This window comes from Thermobia domestica, chromosome 15 (assembly GCF_964235325.1).
Source record: "Thermobia domestica chromosome 15, izTheDome1.hap1.1, whole genome shotgun sequence".
NCBI lineage: Eukaryota > Metazoa > Arthropoda > Insecta > Zygentoma > Lepismatidae > Thermobia > Thermobia domestica.
In genome coordinates this window covers 90,263,181-90,275,415 of record NC_137468.1, presented here as the reverse complement: position 1 = coordinate 90,275,415, position 12,235 = coordinate 90,263,181, and the positions used below count along the sequence as shown (strand labels likewise).

The window sequence follows — 12,235 nt, the reverse complement described above, 5'->3', positions numbered from 1 at the left end:
GATCCACCACTGAGTTACAGACTTTAACTTATCCTGTCTCGCGAGACTTCACTATGTAGTTGCACTAATAAATCACCCTTATCTCTTTCTCTCTTCTTTTTATTTTTTATTTTTAAATCCGCATAGGCATACATATTATCAAAGATTTAAATTCATCTTGCCAAGTAAATGCAGATAGATTAACTGTGCTACGTAATTATGTTACTAGAATAATCAGTTAAATAATATTTACATGTGATGGAAGTAGTCGTAAGTAAGAATTTGTTTATAAATTATTGTTAATTGAGAATCTTAAGAAACGTTGTATCTGTTGCGTTGCTTTCGTGTGTTAATTTCATTTTTCGTCAAGGGATGGCGCCGTGATGCTGACGGAGGCGCTAGTTTGTCGTCATGGAAACTCCGATCGAGGGAGAAGGGTGTGGCGCGGTCAGTGTCTTAGTGCAGCATCTGTATTGCCGCTAGTGTGCCCGGAAAAACAAGGGATGTGTCAAGTTGTTCGCCATGTTAGTCCATAAGTCGCGTCAATTTAATAACGAATTGTGTGCTTAATTACTTTCATTATAGGAAGTGCAAGTTTTTAAGAGTGTTATATGTTTATAAGAGTGAATTTTGGTGTGCAGTAGAAATTTAGATGGCCGAATATTGGAATAGACTTACTAATGTGTAAGCAGCATATCTTCCCGGCATTGTACTGTTAAAAATTGTGAACTTAGAAATAATAACTGCTGTGTGCAAACCATGAGAATTTAGTGTTCAGGTAATTTTTTAAGTATGTTTTTGTTGTTCAATCAGGATTCCCGTAGGAGATTCGTAACAGGTGCATGATGGGATGTTATAGTCTTTGTGGGTTGGGCTTGTTCTTTTTTAGTAGGATAATGTGAAATTCTCTACATAATGCAGTACGTTTTAATATTTTAATGCATCAGGTATAATGTCAATAACCATTTATCTATGAATAGACGTGAAATTTTTATTAATTGTCATGTTGTTTTTTAAGTTATAATTTGCTAACTAGTTTTCCGGCATTATTAGCCATCAATTTCATTTAGCTCCCTGCGCCCCCAGTCTGTTTTCTATCCAGTATTTTTTAAGTGCTTATTTAAATGTTTTCTTTGCATTATCATTATCTGATGTTTTTTTTACATCAGTTACAATTATTGCACGCTGCAAAAAAAAAAAAAAAAAGTTTATTGTACTTATTTATCTTTGATGTAAATGCATTTTTTTAGATAAGTAAATACTTTCTTTTGAATGGACATTTTATTGTATGTAGTATCACTATTACCACGTTTATTTAGTAAACTTTATTGACACTCGTCAAGTTCCTCCATCTTAAATGTAATCAAGCCCTCAGTTTTGACATTATTTACCTGAGAACTTTAATATATAAGAAGTACTAATGGACAGCATACAGAATTAACTATACTAATTGTGAACAATGTTTGCAGGTTAAATTAATCAGATTTTCCCAATTTCTTTGCACAAGAAACGTGTACTGTGTTAACCGTACATTCCTCATTTTCTTTCAAGCATACAGCAAAAATTCGACCTCACTGTTTTGTCGATTGAGCTTACACTTACACGTTTTTATGCATTACATGCATTTATTGCTTCATAAACAAAACTAGTTACGCGAAATAAGTATCTAGTTGCTTTCCATGCTTAGAAAAGAGTAAAAATGAAATGTATTGTTCAGCTTACAGAATTGTCGCGAAGAATTTTTCGTAGATTTTCATTGTATTGATAATGCATCTCATAACATTCCCATAAAAGTTGCTAATTATTTATTGCAGTAATTAAGGAGTATGTCTAAATATATATGTTCGTTCGAATGTATGAAAATTCCAGTTCAATATGCGAATTTAATTCAACGTATTCCTAAAACTTGTTTGATATGTATAGTATAAATTTCTCGTATCTGTAGATCTATGCAGATAAGAGTAAATCCACTGATTCACTTATCACCAGGTCTCTGAATCTGTTAGGCTCAAACCTTGAAATTTTGTGTTTATATTTCCTTTGCACCCTAAGGGGAGATAAAATGAAGTTTCACATTTGAATTTTTTCTTGTCTCCAAACCTAGAACCTCGAAATTTTATATAAATATTTCCCATGTACTGAACATGGGTGTCCGTAAGATTGGGTTTCACATAAGGCTTGCCAAGCGAGAAACGAGATGATCGTTTTCGTAACTTCATAATTCCAATGATATTGAACTTGAATCAGCAAGTATTTTGAAACCAGAAATAGATTGTATAGCTTATCTGTGAAATGTTTTCAATGAACGCCATTCTCCCCGTGCGAAGAACGAGCATTCTTCTAGTCTGTAAAATGTACGCGTATGTTCACCTCAGCTCCGTGATGCTTAACAAATATTTATGCACAAATTGAAGATAAACCTGTTGCATTCCTCCGTCGTACCTTGTTACTCATGCGGGAACAACTTCTTCAAGGTTTATAGTCACTAAATTTGTTTATTAGAATATATTTTTTTGCTCCAATTTCGCTACTATTATTGGTGTTACGCTAAATAATCATACACGTTGCGTTACAAAAGCTTAGCTTTTCATTTTCAAGCGACAAATACTATTCTCAGGCCTTGTTTTATAATAATAATAATAATAATAATAATAATAATAATAATAATAATAATAATAATAATAATAATAATAATAATAATAATAATAATAATAATAATAATAATAATAATATTATTATTATTATTATTATTATTATTATTATTATTATTATTATTATTATTATTATTATTATTATTATTATTATTATTATTATTATTATTATTATTATTATTATTATTATTATTATTATTATTAAAATGCTAGGTTTATGTTTGCGGTCAAGAAAAGTTTATATGATTGTGGCCAATCCTTTCGACAGTGAGTTCTCGGGAACTGTAGGCTCTAGAAAGATACCGTTTTCACTGATCGATTGGAAATTTTGTGTAGATTGTTCAGTTCTAATTGAATATTTAAAAGAAAACGTCCGTTATTTCGTTATTACATTTTTTAGGGATATACTGGAAGTGTTGAAAATTTAATAAAGTAAAGCATCATATTCTACGAGTTACACATTCCAACACCACATAATTGTATACGGCAGTAGTGTATCTTTCAGGCGTTTGTTTCATGTACAAATGATAATGAAAAACGAAGGATAACAATTTCTCCAGCCTTAAGATGATTCTTTATTGTTTGGAGTGTTTTTCCCAATGAACATACATCACTGACATTAGAATCAATTGTAAATGTAATGTATTTGTTTATTACGTGCTGCAAGCAAAAAGAAAGAAAACACTGATCATACATAAATTAGAAACTACTACCGGACTTAGGCTCAAATCTTGCAAACGTTCCGAGATATTGAAAAATCTTCACTTATGTCTGTAAAGGGACATATACAGATGTGAGGAATAATAAGGAGATTCATGGTGATATGTGAATGATGCGCTATGTAGAGAGCGCAGGTTCACAGTGTTATTATATTAAAATGCAAGGTTTATATATTTGTGGTCAAGAAAAGTTTGTGTGTGTGGCCAATCCTTTCGGCAATGAGATCTCGAAAACCACAAGTGCTAGAAACTTGCCTGGTTGATTCCAAATTTTGTGTAGATTTGCCAGTTCTCATTCAAATTTTCAAAACTTGTCTGCATATTTCTATTCCACATTTTAGGCGTCGTTTTGACCCTATTAGTTTAATATTGACACTAGGACGTTAAGGTTGATACCCTTGTGAAAGGCAACCAGTAGAGGAGCTAAGTATAGCGGGTTGATGAACATTTCAGGCGCTTTGCTTTAATCTGAACGACAAAACCTATTGCAAGGTGGCAGTTTGGAAGGCTTGTGGACCCACAATGAGGCGTACTCGCATATGGTATTATAAGAAAAAAATATTTGCATTTGATATCATGTTACTTATCTAAATTTGCCGCAAACTCGCTCCAACATTCTTTATATTAAAATACATTTATACATGTGTGTATAGCAGTTCACTGTCTTTCAGTCTTTCTGTCCTTGACTTGTGTTCGTAAAGGGACTTGCACAGATATAGTGAGGACATCCACACTCATGTGTAAATAGTGCAAGTTCAGCTAGTTATTATTATTATTATTATTATTATTATTATTATTATTATTATTATTATTATTATTATTATTATTATTATTATTTTAAATCAATAACATGAATTATTGTCATTTTGTTTGCGAATTCGTGATATTCTCAAAATTAGAAGAAATATTTGGTACATGCAAAATACAAGAGTTCCTTCGGATTCTGTTCTCTCTGGTATAAACTATTCAAAGACTCAATATATTTCGTCTTGAAATGAAGATCAGAGTTGAACAAAGAAGGTGCACAATTGTTAAGATCATTTCCAAAACCTGCTAAGTTCATAATAGGTGGTTCTTGGAAAGAAAACAACAACAAAATGTGTTACAGTAAGTTATCGCGTAGCAACGTTCCAGCCTTTACGCTTTTTGTTTTGCTTCTTTAATTTATTTACCAAAATAAACAGTAAAATTTAAATATTCACTCATAGTTTTGTAATGTGCAAAGAACATTGAACAAGCAGGCTCAATTTTTCCTCAAATTGGATTTCGCAGACTTTGGAAATTACCTTCACAGTTGTTTGACTTAATACCTTCGAACCCCATCTCCCTGTTTGAGCATAATCCTGATAGTAAGAAGGGATTTCAAGTCCAAAACAAGAAACAAAATTTGAATGCATGCTGTAGAAATGTTTGAATGTGGGAAAGATAAATTTTGCGGGAAAGATATAGTGTAGCAACTGTCGAACTGCAGATCACCATGGCGTGAAAGAGACTTTTAATCGCGTATATATTCTCATCCTCACTTCACACCGCACCTTCCCGGCAAAGAACATGACGTTGAGCAAGAAAATCTGTTTTTAACTTTCGTGTCCCCAGGTATTATTTTTTTGAACAAACTGAATTAACGATAAATTGCGAAGATTGTTGGCAACATAAAGTTCAGAGTAATATTATTCGAAGCAAAGTTCAAGATCAGTTACCTAATAATGAGAATCTTGACTTCATATAAAGTTGCTTGATCTAACATAATGCAATTAGTCATTTTGGACGTTTTGTAAACTTTACTGTATACTTTTCGCTTAAAGTTGTTATTCAGAATAGGTTAACTTAAGTTTGCGAGGAAGCATTAACGCCGGAAATTTCTCAGATTTACATTTCAAAGGATATTTTTGTTCAAAATTTGATTATGTTGGGCACTTCAGATTGTATCTTTGTAGTTTTTTTTTTTTTTTTTCATTCATGAAAAAGTTCCCTTGAAACACGCTTAAATTCATATTAAAGTGGCTTCTTACCGACTAATCTTTTTTCACTGAGACTCAGGGTTGAATTCAGGGGGTAGCCCGAGGGGGAATCTCCCCCCAAAGAAAATTCATTCCCCCCCGGAGAAACTAAAAAAAATTCAGTCACAAAATGTAGAAATTACTTCACCCAATTATTTGCTTTTCTTTCCGTGCACGTGCAGACGAAATCCGATCTCTCAATATACATATAAATGACGCAGACCCATTCTACATAAATATTAAACATGTAACATCTAAGATAGGATACCAAATAGTGAATAAATCTTGTAATTCTTAACGCTATGACCGAGTTTGGCAGAACATGAAATTGTTAACTGTTGAAGAAAGTTTTGTATTTTAGTAGGTACTATACTCTCGCCCTATATTATATATCAGTAGGTAGCACTAGCACAGATTGAGATAGGAAAGGAAAGATAGAGAAGATCTTTCGATCATTCTATATAATCTCTGATGTCAGCAGACTTCAGTTCTTGAAAATGTACAGTTCTTGCATTATCTGAAATAGAGCGCCTAAATCCTATTTCTCGCATCGGAAGTAACAGACGTAATGTGTTTTACGATTGTTAAAGTAAACACACTTTTCTTTAATTAAAAATAAGTCAGTTAAAGGGTGAGATTCAGAGGGCGTCATTTAGAGGGATCAGGGAGGAACAGTTATCCTTCCTGGGTTAGAGATTTATATAGAATTTATCAATATAATAGTAGTATATATTTCTAAGTGAAAGATTGCTATTGAAGGTGATGAAGATCCTGCTCAATGCCGTGCCATGTGGGAGAGGCAAGCGGGGCGACGGCCCCGGGCGCCGAAGTAAGTGCGATATGGTCATGTGCACATATATAAAATGAAAGGAAAAAAGTAATGAAAAGTGCTCAAAATCAAGGAAAAGCAGGGTTTACTTTTTAAAATGTTCTTACCTTTCACGGCTGGTCCATCGACCTCACTCATATATACGGGGGTGCCTTCGTATACATTCGCGCCAAGCACTGATTTTCCACGACACGGCACTAATCCTACTGAAGATTTCGTAAACTAAACTATTGATGTGTATGCAGTGAAGAAACCAAGGCTAATATGCTTGATTTAGAATCAGAAGTGTGAGAAAGAATGATAACTTTTTGTTAAGATATTCCTATGTATGTTTGTTTTAGGACAAAAAATATTTGAGTTAATTTAAATCTTTTTAAAAACTTCTACATTAGTAACAAACAGTAACTACTGAATATAGGAAAATAACAAAAATAGCTACTGTAAATAGCAGTTAAAGTTTAGTCTAAAATATTTTTGCCAGTCTTTATTTAATGTTTTAGATAAAATTAAAGGATTGTTTTTTTCAATTGTAATCTCACATAGAATATTTATCAGTAATTAATCTTACAAGGTACATTCGCGAAGCGTCCCCTCGGGATTCATGTAAAACTGATTTAAATGCAAAGTTCTCCATGGCCTAATGTGTATTGTACTAATTTTAGCAGCCCATATGGGTAATTTGCATATTTATGAGCCTTCATATACCCGGAATTCAATCACACACTACTATAACGCTCGGTCACAAAATTGCTTTTAGTTTCTTTAGATATAACTGAACATGAATGTGGGCATATGGAAAACAAATAGGATCAAGTACTGCTTCTCTGGCACGTGTTATCCACACCGGCCGCCATCTTGGATCCGCAATATTGAGTTCAACTTTCGGTTTTTCAAATGGGAATAGGTGCATGTGATACATCAAATTCATATAAAATTTTCTCGGAAATTCATTGGTGTAGTGAGTTTTACGGTAGCTTGTACCATTTGCGAGATATTACATGTTAAATCCCTCTAGGCACTTCGCGAATAGACATTATAGAGTAATGTGAGTTACGCTTACGTTTTTGATGTTGACAAATCAAAACAATTTCTAACTGGAAAATACTGTAGGTATAAACAAACTCTCTACAACATTGATGTCATAATCGTACAACATTTCTGTGAGTAATTGTTATTACTTCCATGTTATTCTACGAACAAGGAAGTATTGTATTACGAACATTATGCCTAATGTAAATCTAGATGCGACCAGATTTCGGTGAAGATCTAACATATCCTATTTACGTCTGTGTGTCTGTATGTATGTACGTTCAGAAGACATTTCGTCAACAATGAATCACGTAAAAGATCACATATTCATACGAGGCCCTGCACAACTTTTTAATGGTTGAATTTGTGAAGTACCTCACATTTAACATGAAATATCTTGCAAATGGTACAAGCTACCGTAAAACTCACTACACCAATGAATTTCCGAGAAAATTTTGTATGAATTTGATGTATCACATGCACCTATTCCCATTTGAAAAACCGAAAGTTGAATCCAATATGACGGTCGGTGTGGAAAAAACCTGTCAGAGAAGCAGTACTTGATCCAATTTGTTTTGCATATGCCCACATTTATATTCAGTTACATCTAAAGAAACTAAAAGCAATTTTGTGACCAAGCGTTATAGTAGTGTATGAATTCCGGATATATGAAGGACCATAAATATGCAAATTACCCGTATGGGCCGCTAAAATTAGTACAATATACTTTGGGTCGCGGAAAACTTTGCATTTAAATCAATTTTAGACGAATCCCGAGGGGACACTTCGCGAATGTACCTTGTCAATATTAGGTAAGATGTGCATGTGGATGGAATTGTTAAATATGCTGCTTTCTTGCAAAAATACATAAAAACAACCTCCCCCCCGAGGAGTTGACATTCCCCCCGGGTGAAAATGTCTGAATTCAACACTGCTGAAACTTTATTCTGTATGTTGATACTGAATTTGAAAATAATAATAATTCATGGCAGTATCGATTGCTGTTGATATGACGAATTTTATGCGTACAGTTCTCAAGATATTGTTTAAGGGGTTTGCTTAAGAGATGGTTATTTATGGGAGGGTTTTGTGTATGAAACAAACTGCAAATACCAATGAGTATGGTTTGTGTCGTGCTATTTTCTTAATTACTGTTGAAACCGGAAGTGATAGTAGATTTATACCACTTCCGGTTTTAGTATAGATCTAATACATTACAATGAAAATGGGTTATATTCTTGATAATCTTAATTCATTACAGAAAAAGGCTTCTTTCTATTACCCTAAATAGCAATTATCATTAAAACTGAAGATGGTTGATTTCTGCTTGCTCCTGTTTTAATAGAGAGATTAGACTGAAGGTTGAATATATTTTAGGCCCCTAATTAATTACAGAAAATAACTTCTCGTTATCCGTTACCGTTTTTACATTCACTCAACGTTAAAACCAGAAGCAATTGATTTATACCAGTTCGCGTTTGAATAGAAGATTAAGAGATGTTTCTAAACGTATAACGTTAAACCGATTCCATAAAACCGCTTCTTACTATCTCTTATTTTTGGTCTGTGAGTGATTTCATTTCAAATCGTCCAGGGTGGTCCACACGACTGTCTCAGATTTAGTTCATTTTTTAAAATAAGAAACCACATACAAAATTATTAGACCCATATTTTTCTTTTTGCTGCAAAAATTTTTTTCTTCAATATACAGCCTTCCAAAATGGCCGCCCTCCTCTCGGATTGCTCGAAAAACTGAAAAACATGTCAAATTAAAAATTTTATTGTAGAGAAACGAGTGTACTTAGTAACGTAATCGCAATAGCAGGAAGAGTAGAAAGTTGTATGTTTCGTTGGAGGGCCAAAATGTGTCAATTGGTCCAATAGGAATCGCGCAATTCACTCACAATGTTGCCAACTTTGATGAAATTTTTGTTAACTTCAAACCTTTTTTTCTGTCCTCACGAGCAATATCAACCATCTGCTTCTAGCATCGAAATCTACTCCATAAGGTCTCTTGAAAATGTAAAGGACTTACGTTTCTGATTATTACATCACACGTTATAGCATGATGAAAAGCTGAAAATTGCATTAAGACGCCATGTTTGGACGCCATTTTCTCAAAAACCCCACCTTTTAAAATTCTGAATTTTTTTTTTTTTTACGTGTATTGGAGAAGTACCTAAGTATTTAATATCCGTTAACCGTTCATGCGGCTGCAGCCCCTAACATTCGCAATTAATTATTGAAATTTCGATTTTTGTACTTGAAATGTAAATATTTCCTATGGGCATTTAGATCCTATATACAAGGCGATTTGAAAGGGAGTATGAAAATTTTGAGAGATGAATCCTGACATCAAATCCAGTAGAAAAGTTCCTATAAACATGAGTCGAATTCCGCTTCGTTTTCGAGTTACAGGGTTTCCAACTCGGGATCCAAAATCGGTTCGGGACAATAGAAAATAAAAATATAGATTTCGCGTTAAATCAGAAACTATGTGTTAAAGCTTTGATAAAGTTCAGAAAGTTGATTTGTATCAATATGATGATTTTTACGTGCGTTGCAATTCAGTTGGCAGTGTTGCCAACTTGCTACAACTTTTGTTTCCAAATGACACTACATGGATTTCATTTGATATTTGGTATTCATTAATGATTGCCAACATCACACGAAGCACAATTTTCCCTCACATCACCACAGTTTTCGAAAACTTACATGTATTTCATTAAGAGGTTTTATCTCGTGCGTTATTGATAGTTTGTGAGATTCGGTGTCGTGAACATCGTCCTAGTGTTCTCTGAAACCATGAAAATTGTTTACACTGGTAGCATGACATTGTAGTGCACTAGTTAAGTGTTTGTGTGAATAACCATGGGAAGTCCTATTACAGTAAGGTCCGTATTAAATGTGTTGATTATGCTAAAAGCCGTAAGATGATTGTGCACAGAAAGAATTCTCGACAAAAAATTTGTCTTGCGGTAAAATATATGGATTGCGTACAGCGTGTCAGTCCAAACGTACTATTAGGGGAGGATGATTATTTGTGTCTTGTACACAAGGCGATTTGAAAGGCAGTATGAAAAATTTTGAGGTGAATCCTTCACTGTAGTCTAGGTTTCACCAATAACGGCCGTTTTAATGGGGGTACATTCATGTTTAGCATGTTAATTGTCTGGTTAATGGTTTCCAAATCTACATTCAGAGGAACAAATTCTTTATCTTGCAGGTGCATAATTTCATATTTACATCTTCTTTCGTGATCACCAATATATCACACACATTCACGTTGTTCACGGTAAATATTCAAAGCACCCTTTACACGAGTAATCATCCTCTTCTAATACTACGTTGTGGCGGACGCGCTGTACGCAATACATATATTTTACCGCAAGATAAAATGTTTGTCAAGAATTCTTTCTGAACACAATTATCTTATGCCTTTTAGAATCAACACATTTAATACGGTCCTTACTGTAATACACTGAGAAAAAAGTTGTAGGTGGCGCACTTAAAGAGATAGGTTACATGCGTAATTCCTGTAATTTTTGGACAACGTACAGCAGACGTATAACTGAAAATGCATGTTTTATAATACGTTCTGTATAAGTGTTCCATCTATACGTACTTTCTGTTTGAAACAATGTACGCGGTCAGGATCTCAGATACAAATGGACGTATATAACATATAACTGACGAAGGTAACATAAGTATATACATGTGATAAACGGAAAACTGTTAGATGTCAGACATCCTGCAACGGCATGATGTAACATCTAAGGGCAGTGCTTATGTAGCATATGGATAACGTATGCTCCGTACTGGTTTCCATAGTAAGCAAGAGGATACCATATATTTGTACAATATACCGCTGTACGGAGAACGGATTTTTCTCTGTGTAGGACTTCCCCATTGTTATTCACACACACACACTGCAACTAGTGCACTACAATGTCATGTTGCCAGTGAAAACAATTTTCATGGTTCCAGAGAACACTAGGACGATGTTCATGACACCGGATCTCGTAATAAACTGTTTCTTGGTTGCAGCAGAACTTCTTGATTAAGTTCGAACTTGATGCGTGGAGTTACGAGAGGTTTTGCAATAATAAAAAATATTTTTCTTCTTCATCTTTTTATTATTATTATTATTATTATTATTATTATTGCAACATACACAGACGTAGTTTTTATTCGACATTTTGGTTTTACTAATGATGGCAAACATCAAGTGAAATTCACACGTAATATTGCAAACTATCAATAAAGCACGAGATAAACCTTTTAATGAAATACATGTAAGTTTTCCAAAACTGTGGTGATGTGAGGGGAAATTATGCTTCCTGTGATGTTGGCAATCTTTAATGAATACCAAATATCAAATAAAATCCACGTAGTGTCATTTGGAAACAAATAAAAGTTGTAGCAAGTTGGCAACACTGCCAACTGAATTGCAACGCACGTAAAAATCATCATATTGATACAAATCAACTTTCTGAACTTTATCAAAGCTTTAACACACAGTTTCTGATTTAACGCGAAATCTATATTTTATTTTCTATTGTCTCGAACCGATTTTGGATCCGAGTTGGAAACCCTGTAACTCGAAAACGAAGCGGAATTCGACTCATGTTTATAGGAACTTTTCTACTGGATTTGATGTCAGGATTCATCTCTCAAAATTTTCATACTCCCTTTCAAATCGCCTTGTGTATAGGACCTAAATGCCCATAGGAAATATTTACATTATAAGTACAAAAATCGAAATTTCAATAATTAATTGCGAATGTTAGGGGCTGCAGCCGCATGAACGGTTAACGGATATTAAATACTTAGGTACTTCTCCAATACATGTATATATAAAAAAAAAAAATCAGAATTTTAAAAGGTGGGGTTTTTGAGAAAATGGCGTCCAAACATGGCGTCTTAGTGCAATTTTCAGCTTTTCATCATACTATAACGTGTGATGTAATAATCAGAAACGTAAGTCCTTTACATTTTCAAGAGACCTTATGGAGTAGATTTCGATGC

At 33.8% G+C, this 12,235-nt stretch overlaps 1 protein-coding gene across 2 annotated transcripts in view; it reads left to right on the top strand.

Annotated features, from left to right (window-relative positions):
* The window catches only part of LOC145671135 (guanine nucleotide-binding protein G(I)/G(S)/G(T) subunit beta-1), a 181,570-nt gene that overhangs the window by 31,475 nt on the left and 137,860 nt on the right, over nt 1-12,235 (top strand). Inside the window, exon 1 of one of the 2 annotated variants that reach the window (XM_081739936.1) lies at nt 434-757. The exons of the other annotated variant lie outside the window; for it this stretch is intronic. The gene's annotated coding sequence lies outside the window, so the exon portion shown is untranslated. Of the gene's footprint in view, nt 1-433; nt 758-12,235 lie in introns of those variants that run through there. 2 annotated transcript variants of the gene reach the window in all.